Here is a 10,956-nt window from a genome sequence, read left to right as displayed (position 1 = left end):
CAAAAATTTAGTAAGCTTTTAGAAATATACCTATGTTGAAATAAGTCCTTTTTGTTTCTCAAAAGATTTTATTAATATCAATTTTTTTACAATTAATTCTTGAATTATATAAATCTTAAAAAATATCCTTTATGTTTTAAAATTAGAAAATAAGATTTACTATATTTGTTTTCTTCGCGAGATTAATTTTCAAGAAAGAACTTTACTAATTATATGCAAAAAGTGATTTTAGTCAAACTGAAACCGTGATATTCTTTAGCTTATGAGATGTGCTCTGATTAAAAGTTTCCATAAACACAACCATAAAAAAATGTCAATTTAATGCAGAGAAACAAATAAATAAAAAAAGCTTGGAGATATCTTATCATTAATTAATTCTATAGCTCGTCACATAAATAAATAAATGAATACTAATACGTAATTGCATATTTTTTGGAAGAAAATCATTAGATTTTTAAAACACGATCATGTCTTTGATTAATCACTTCAGGATATTACAATTTTCGGACGGTATTGTAATTATCATGAATGAAGTGACCATGTCGCTGCAATTCTCTAGTTTTCGGTGGCTGATTATAAAGTTTGTGTTAGTACCGTAATTGCGGTGTCGTAACAAGTCTGACGAAGTACATGGGAAGCAAAACAAATACCTGCACACACGAAAGTTACAATGCCTGTAACTAATTACGGACAGGAAATTAATCCTTTAAAAGCTTCTGCTCCTTTTAGAGCTTGTTACGTCTTTGCGTAATCTTCTTACGGAAGTAAATTAGTTTCAATAATAGTAACATACGTATATAGCTTATAGAGAAATCATTATTCGTATTCGGTTATGTTTTGCGTAAAAATCTATTATGTTATACTGTTCCGAATATTATATTATCACTGTAATTATTACATATGCCAATAAAAGCAACATAGATATTAGTTACTTAGTATACGCGCAAGTTATAAATTGTTATAATTAGTTAGTTAATAACATAATTAACTACAATGATACAGTTAAATATTGTGATTATCCAAATAATTATTGTAGTTAACAAATATTTCATGTATTACGGTTATAGTTATTATTATAATGAGATGGTTATTAATTTATCTTTAAATCTGTGTGCAAAACTATATATTTTCATTTTTCACTTAAATATTTTGAAATTATTTTATCGCGCGCATTTGTCTTTTACGTATCAGAATTAAGTTCTATTTAAATAATAATTTGTATCGAGCATTATTGATTGAATCGTACAAAATATTTCTTTAATTATTTTACATTTTATGAAATATCTAAAGCGCAAAACAAATAAAAAATATTATATAAAATTATTCAATAATAATAAAAATACTAGAATATATTGTAGTTAAAATGTAATTTATAGTAAAGTCATTCTGTGAACGCCCAGATATCATAATTAAATTTTGCACGTTAAATTCGGAGAATTTCCGTGTTTATACCGTCTCGTTAAGAAACATCTACAATACAGTATGCATTTATTTATACATGGATTGATAGGAAAGCACGGATCTACGAAAATTTCACCGGTAAAAAATAAACTGCTTTGAGAAGAACAGATTTATCTTGAGTTATGCCGGCCAGTAGTTACGATGTCCGTTGGTCAGACGTATTTCAGCGAGCAGTAGTTACCGCTACCGCAATTCATGCGGCAGGAAATCGGATGAACTGATTAGATTCCAGATACGGTCGACACTCGCGGCGACATTATGCAGCAGCGGGTATAAAGCTCGATACCGCGATCTTTATCTAAATTATAAACTTTGATGGTATTTCCCGCGCGATATTAGAACATTTCAATACGCCAAAATTAAATTTACCGCGAAATTTAATTTTGATATATTGAAATGTACGAGTAATAATAATAATAATGAAAAGAAATTTATTGAATGCAATAATATAACAATAAGAAATCTTATCTAACCAACAATGAACGCAATTGCAAATACAAGGAAGTTGCAGCTGATATTTCGAATTGATATTTAATCGCGTTATTAATCTTTGATAATTTAGATTTTCTAAAATAATATATGAAACGGAATTTAATTTAATTTTCAACGATAGCGCGGCTGCATAAAAGATACCATTCCATTGGCGTTTTTCGTCATGTTTCTTGCATAGACGAATTCCGCACTGGATTTATCGACTTTAATAAATTTATGGGTCACGCGAAGATTTTCGTGGCTTATCGTCAGAAAAGTGGGGAATTTATATATTATACGTTGGATAATAAATTAATATCGTTTGAATGCTATTAAACAAAACATTTTGGTCATCGATTATCGTAAATTGATAGCTCTATTCTCGTTTAGTACTATCATCATCACGTTTCATGATTTCCACCGCTTACAGGCCAGTATATATGGATACAGCGGTTTATCACGTGTGGTGTGCTTAAATACGCGTAAGCACATACGCACGCATACACGCGCAAAGGCATCGTTACTAAAAGTACGGCATTTAATTAAAATATTAAATGTAGCGTTAATGCTAGCAGTGTAAAAGTGTCTAAAAAAATATTACTGTGGGATTTTATTGTACTATTAATTTTTATAACATGAGAACTCTGCGGGATATTCATTAATCTCCTTTTTAGAATTTATCATTGTCAGAGAGCTATATTCTATTTTATTCAAGATCAATATATTTTTTTTAATAAATCATTTATAATTTTCCTTTTGCTGATTAAATTACTAGCGATGTCGTTTTGTTCAATAGAAAACTACTTTTGCTTTTAAATATCATGCAAGAGATCACATGAAAGTGTTGCATGATACTCACTTAATTGATGTCAGGCATTTGACTGCAAAGTCTTCTTTTTTATATTCCTGGATTCCTGGATCCAACTGTAAGTCTTCTTCTTTTCTATATTCTGGATTCCAGTGATCAAATTTATCTACGATGCACTGCGCAACCAAAAAAAACGCTCCCGGAGCATTGTCCGTCCCGTCATGAAGCCGAGTCGTTACCGCGAGCGCGTCGGTAATTGGCGCGTGCAAAATGTGTACACCTGCGATGGCGTTGTCACGCCATAGGTTACACTGTACGTTTGCGTTTGCAGCGGTCCCGAAGCCGCGCGTTTCAGCTTCCGCCGTCGACTGACGATCGCTTTTGTGCACAGCGCTTGCGCCCCTTCTCGTCCACCTACGATATCGTGCAGCGTGCACCACGCGTCTTCGTGAACCCCACAGCCAAGGACTTGCAACAGGACAATGGAGAACTGTCACCGAAGCATGTCGATATATTAATCTAGTCATCATTAGAAAATGATCAGACGATGATCTAATTATGTGGAATGAGAGCAATTCTGTTTGTGATCGCTTCAATACTTGATAATCCTTTTGTTAATGTATAGGTACTATCCGAATGCTCATATCGAATTTTAAGCAATAAAACTTTTTATATTTTTGTGCGAATTCCATTACGATGCCTCAAAAACTTCACTCTTCGAAATAGGACCGATGATTTGTTCTCAAGACTTCGACAATCGAAGTTTCAAAGATTCGAAGCTTCGGCATTAAAATCTTCGAAGATTTGAAACTTCGATACTTCAATCTCCGAAGGTTCGAAGAATTAAAGTTGTATAAAATTACTGATTTAATAAGTTAATAATAACAAATATATTTTCATAAAAAAATACTAATATATTTACGAATATATATAATTACGAATATATTTTCATTTTTTTTGTATTTGCATAAATAAATAGATATTTTTTGAAGCTTCAGCACTTTAAACTTCGGCGATTCAAAGTTAACTTCGGAGATTCGAATTCTTTCCAAGCTTTGAATCCAGGTAGTTGTCAAAGTAATAGCTCTACTTTGAACAATAAAGAACAGTTTTACACAGACTATCTTATTTGCACTTTTACATTTTCAGCGGAAACCTTAAGAAACACAGCAGTAAAAAGATGAAAAATTGACCGACAAGTTAATAAAGTTATGATGAAAGTTATTATTAGGATTAATAGAATACATTTTATCGATAAATATAATACTTTTTTTGACAAATCAAGTTCTCCTAATAAATTAGTTGGAATCGACTTCTTCAATAGACGACCTAAGATGATCAGGAAATAATAAATGTTATAAAATAATTTTGAAATTATTTACAATTATTAAGATAAAAAATCTCTACATTAAAAATGTATTTCATCTTATCATCTATTACAATTCTCTATAAAATTTTACACTTGTGACATCTTTTTTATAGTCCATCAATAGTTATGAATAATCAATAGTTTTAAATTAATTTCATTGTCGCGATTTATTATAAAAAGATAGTTCGCATCGCGGTCATTTCGCGTGTCAGGGTTGATCGGCCATCCGTGATTTTCGAAATTAATGCGTCAAGTGGGGCCTGCGAATGTTACCGTTTGTATATTCGCTGGAAATTGAATTTTCAGAGCGTTGCATCGCGTGTAGGCGCGACATTTCACTGGGAAATTCGTCCCATTAAACACGACGCAATAAGGGCGTTATAATTATGACGGGCGAATAAATAAGGACGCGCGTTAACCAACGAGTGTGTAAACACAGCTCTCTGCGACGTGAAACAAGGTATCGCGTGAGATAATAAAATATAGTTGACGTTGTCGAAGCTTTTGATTGTTTGAGATTAAAATAAAGCCGCGAGTCGCTTCCTCGCTAACGAGTCGTCCTCGCTTAATTGGCAACGAGCTACGCTCCGCGAAAATTCCGCGAGCAGAGATAACGCGCAAATCTTCCTTCGCTCCTTCAAACTGCGCGAAAGTAAAAATTAAAACTGGAGCTTTATCATCAGTTATTCAATTTATTAATGTTACGGAATTTAATGATTAAAATATCGTCATTAATTACCGAAAAATTCTATTAATGCTGAATATTATAAGAAAAGTAAAACGTCATCAATCTGTAAATGGAGCGTGACTCATCTGACATCATTATTATTCTGTATATTATTATACTGAAAAAATATTAAATTTTAATAAATATATAATTTGTTTGAATGGATCTCTAATTGTATAAATGAATATTTACTAAATATAAACATATATTTATTTGATACAAAACTATTAATTTGATTTAACTTATTTATTTTATTATTGAGTAAATATTTACTGTAAATGAGTGTTTACGTAATACTATTAAAAGAAATATGAATTAAGCTTCAGTAATTTTTTTTTAGTGTTTCATTTTCTGATCTCTTTCTATCTCTTAGAGTATTAGGATTTGCATATTAGTAGAGTGAATCAAACGAAATTTAATTTGATTATATAAATAACGACTGTTTTAGCAATACATACCGTAATTGATGAATAGTGGTTTTTTGATTTATTAGCGATATCCAATGAAATGTAATTCGATTACATCATGAATAACGTGCTTATCTTAACAATAGATCTCTTAATTGATGAATCGATGTTTCTTGATTTATTTTATTATCGCTTCCATTCTTCATTTTCGTTTTGTGTAAATGAATTTGTCACACAATGTGTATTATATGAATATAAACATTTACAAAATAGTAATATGTTAAATTAGACCGCTTATGAATAAATTAAATTAAGTGCTCAATTAATTAGTTATATATAAATGTTACAGTATATTAAATATGTTATAATATGGAAACCACACATATAATGGAATCTTTTAAATAAATCTCTCAAATTTAATCCTAAAAATATCGGAGATTTAATTAAAACATTTATCAAATAAAAGGTAAAAGAAAACTATTCGCAGAGCGTAGATGTAATTTGTCGAAATTTAATTAGCTGACTTCCGGCGATATTTCTTTTCTTGATTTTGCGGAAATCGTCATCGATTTTCTATGACGTTAACGACTCGCCTTTTGCAATAAAAGTACTCGAAGAATAGCACGTGAAAATTCGTGCCAGGAAATGATGATGTTAGGCGGTGGCGGCCAAGGAAAACGCGAAGGAGAATAAAAAAAAGGGGCGCACGCGAAAATACTCTCTCGCGACCGTAACAGATTGGCAGTGGAACTGGCGGGTCAGCATTTTCTTGCAGGCACCAGGGCCGGGAGGCTTCAGATTAAAAGGTTCGGAGCCCGCTCGGCCGTAATAAGAGTCAGCATCTTTCTCTAGGCAATATTTCACGTCATTACACACCATTTCACCGCAATTAAGATTTGAAAATTTCGGCCATGGTTTATCGAAGACGCCTTTTTTTCCGGTAATCGTGGCCGCTCGGCATGTGACCTATAAGTTTGTGGGTTAATTGTCCATAGCCCTTAACCCTTTAACGACCTCTAAACACACCGCTTATGGAATTAATCAGCAAATATCATATTGGAGAGTAAAAATAAAACTATAATCATTGCGATCTAATAATATTTATATTTCATCTAATATATTACAAAAAGAGGACGGTAAATTGACAGGTATATCCTTACGATACAATATCTATTTTTATTTACACGTAATTTAACGCCGAAGACTTTTATTTTATTTTCAGCTTTACTTTAATAATGTTGTTTGATTAAAATATCGGAAATGCACATCAAATAGAGATACATTACAAAAAGCGAAAGATAAATTAATAGATATATCCTTGCAGCGTAATATCTAATTCTACATATATATAATTCTACATATTATAATTTATACGAAGTTTAACTATAAAAAACGTTTCCTTCTTCTCCAGACAAATTGAAGCAAAGATCTACGTTTATTTATATCCAACTCTTCGCGTAACAAATATATGCAAATAGAATGCCAGCAGAAGCGACGTTTATATCCACCCTGTGGAAATTTCAATTTCGCGCCAGAGAGAAACCTCGGTGGATTGCAAAGGTAAAGATAGCACGACGAAAGTGTGAATGTAACAACATATAAATTCCATGGGGGGAAAAAAAACAAGAAATGGGAGAAAACGCGTGTGCATGAAACTTTGGTGAGAGCGGCCATTACGTGAGCGACAGAAGTTCAGAAACGCCCTCGTATTCTTGCGAGATATATGTCCCTATCTTTTCCCTTTATTCTTACCGAAGATGTCTTTGACGCCGTGTCGATCGCGAAGCTCGTAAGCGACAACGACGACGAACTGATAACGTCTTTCGAATTCTGTCACTTCCCGCTTTTTTACGAACTTTGAGCGACGCTGGTACAAAAATCTGGGTCGTTGCGCATTGCCGAAGTCAACGGGATGATTCAACTTCGATCTCTGGCGTCATCTCTGCACTTCTGTACCTCTTTCGTGTAATCTTGTATCATACTCGAATCGCATTGGGGTCTGCACTGTTACCTTTGAGATGATTTGTGTAATTTTAACGAGTTTAGCAATGATTTCACGGAAAAAACGATTTTAATAAAAAATTAGATACAGATTTAAAAATAATTTTGTGTTGGACCATCAAAATAATTACGTAAAATTCTCAAACATGCTGAATAATATTATAAAAAGTTTTAACATTCTAGCAACTCAACTTGAACTCTCACATAATTATTTTGATTGATATGACAAAATTATTTTTAATTAGGTATGTAGTTAAATTTTTAGATACTCTCTTCAGCAAAATTGTCCTTTTCGTGTGCAAACTAATGCTCTTCGGTATGTAGGGGAGACCGAGGTCAGTTGACTATAGGGATAAGTAGAATAATCGAGGCTACATTAAAAACAAAACACGTGAGACACGCGTAAACGTATCTGAGCACGCAGCAGCGATAGAATTTTGATAAGTTTCTTAATTTCGTCTGCAAAAATTTGAAATTGAAAAATGAATCTATTAGCCCCGGTCTCCCCTACGTCACATGTCGAGAATGTTGCATTCTGTATTGATATTTATTTTTCATGAGAAAATAAACGTCAAAATATCATGTCATGTCAGACTTACGTAATAAAAATTTATTCGTTTTATTTTTTTAAGTTTATTTTTGTGCAAGTTTTTATTTGATTCTATCTTTAGCTGATGGATTCTTCTACATGGAAATAACGATTGGTAAAAAATCTTTTGCTGGATAGAAATCTGAAAATAATTTTATTGAAACTCAAACTGATTGCTAGAATATTAAATTTTTTGCAGTATATATATCATTATTTTAGTTTCTAATATAATTATTTTGACAGATGAAATTATTTTCAGATCTATATCCAGCAAAATTTTAAATCTTTTAGAAAAGTTATTCTTTTTATGTAATAATAACGCTAATAGCTGTTATTATTTTAATTAATTAAAATACCGCTCAAAAGTAAATGGTAATATTTTTAGAATAAACAAACAAAAACTCCAATCAAATATTTATCAAAATTTAATCAATTTTTGTTGAGTGTACATTTTTTTAATTCAAATATACGAAGAACTAATATTCAACAGCTAGATGCATTTAGCAAGCAATTAGTTCATGATGTTTTTTTTTTTAACAAAAATAGCACTTATTGAAATTTTGAGTATACAAAACATGTATGTATCACGCCGCTTAAATAACTTTCTCTTTTTAGGGGGAATATTTAAAATTGTCCAAATCGTTTCTGGTATTACATCGATTACTCCCGAGAGTCGCATGGCATAAGCTGTTTCGATCGCCAAATACCAGCTTTCATTCGGCCGTTTTACCGTCATTTATAAATCATCACGCTCGAAGACACCTGTTCCCAATGGATCACGCTTAGTTCACTCTAATCGGATTCTCGACGGCTCTCGCCTTCCGGTTACAGAACCGGGGATAATCGCATTGGCCGTCTCCGGTACAAGCGGCATTAGTTTATAGCGTTGATTCTCCGCTGCGGCGGACGCAACGCGAGCGATTCGATTACAGAATCGGGGGTGTATCCGCGATCACGTCGCGTCGCGTCGTGTCGCGGATCGAAAGCTGCGTCGTGCGGCGAAATTGCGTTACGCTAATTGCCAGCACCGTCAGATGGATCGTCCTCGCTCGATCTCTATCAGATTTGCTGCAAGCTTTGCTCGTGATCTCTCCGCTTTGGCTTCAATTAAGAATACCAGCGATTTCCCTTCTCCTCCCCCCCCCCCTCCTGGCAAAACGAACTTGCTCCTTGCATCAGGCATCGCGAGAGAATCCATAATCAGATTAATTCCGTTTCATATGGTACATTTACGCGGGATGTAGCTTTGCCAGATTTCCGTCGATCAATTGAAAAATCTAGCCAAAAATTTCAATGGCGCACGTCTGTTGTTGCGCCGCACGAACGAGAGAAAATTTCATATCGTGAGTCGATTATTACGGTTTATTTTTTTTATTTCGGTACCATCGTGGTGTAACCTTTTTCGACGCACGGAACAGATTTTTACGCTGACGCGCGCAGCAATTTTTTGTTAGTTCGTCGTTCGAATGGCGGCCTCGCGAGAGGTGGAAAAATCCAGTTTGTATCTCTGTTGTTGCTGTGACGGGTGAGACGGATATTTGCATTTACGAGTCGATTTGGGTTTACCGAATTTGTCGACACAGCGCAATTTTTTGTTCTTTCTATCTTTAATCCGTCTTAATGTCGTTATAGATTCGTTATATCGCCCGAAATTGAAGACTCTTGATTAGAAATTTTATTTTAATTATAAGCGATGAAGGATAGGATAATTTTATTTAGCTTTCTGAAAAGCATAAATTTAACAGTTCGTGATTACTGAATTTCCGGAGAAGGAATAAATGATTCGCGAATTTCCACGATAACTGACGTTCTTCCCTTTTTGAACGAGATAAAAGAGCGCCTCATTATGCCGTAATACTGGACAATAAAATATTCAGAAGATTTTCGTGTTCAAAGTGCAAAATCGCCGTCTGATATAGCTTTGATTCACAAACGATCCGTTAAGCGTGTTACTCCTTTAGACAGGGTGTCCTCTTGCGACAAATTTGTTCAAAGACAACGTCAAGGTGAAGAATGCGGGTGAATAATGAAGTTTCGCCGAGAATGAGATGTCTCGAAGGGGTCCCGTATTGGAAACCAGGCGAGAAGATTTCGCTAATGACAAAGGCTCTGATAAAGAAGCGTCTTGGTCACGGTAATCCGAGCTTCAGGAGCGCAAACGACAGCGCGCGGCTTTGTCACTCCTGAATAATTTATAATATTCACAGCATACGATATAATGCACGATGAGACTAAGAAGATCCTTTGTCCTTGCAAGATCCTTTATACTGACTGATGCACAAAATATGTAAACGCAAGTCTTCTCGGTTTTCAATAATTTTAAATTTTGTTCTAATTTTTTACATTTATATTCTCTAAATCTGAATCAGTGGATAATTATTAATATCAGTGCCAAGTATGTCACTGGTCATTAATGAATTAAATGTCAGATCTAGCTAATCTTTATTATGTGATCTAACCAATCTTGTTTTAGTGTTTAAATTTAAGCATTTAATGAATTAAATGTCAGATCTAGCTAATCTTTATTATGTGATCTAACCAATCTTGTTTTAGTGCTTAAATTTAAGCATATATGGTATTGGAAGATTAAAATTAATGTGCAAATATCAGTATTCTAGTTATATAATGCTCAAACATTCTTCCTTTTTTTAGTTGAACTTCACTGATTATCGGTGCCAAGTATGCAACTGGATAATTAGTGACTATCCATTGATTCATATTTACAGAGTATAAAGAGTGTAAAGTCGACATGGAAAGAAAGGCTTTGTTGACGTATTTAAAAATTTAGCTAAATACAGAAATAATTTGAAAATAATTTTGTTTGAATTTTATCAAAATAGTTATGTAAGGTACTTAAACTGGTTGCTATGTTAAAATACAATTTGTCATCAACGTTTAAGTGTTATACGTAATTATTTTGAAAGTCCAACGAAATTATTTTCAGATTTGTATTTAACTAAATTTATAGATTCTTCAATAAAAACGCTCTTTCTTGGATAAATAAATTTATATATAAAAGACATAGAAATATCACTTTGTTTTTCCGCACAATAGGAAAAAGGAAAATTTTTTATTGCTTCAATAAAATTAAAAATAGCAACGTTTGAACTTTCCTGAAATTTG

Source organism: Trachymyrmex cornetzi, unplaced genomic scaffold (genome assembly GCF_001594075.2).
Source record: "Trachymyrmex cornetzi isolate Tcor2-1 unplaced genomic scaffold, Tcor1.1 scaffold262, whole genome shotgun sequence".
Lineage (NCBI taxonomy): Eukaryota > Metazoa > Arthropoda > Insecta > Hymenoptera > Formicidae > Trachymyrmex > Trachymyrmex cornetzi.
This window is presented reverse-complemented; position numbering follows the sequence as displayed.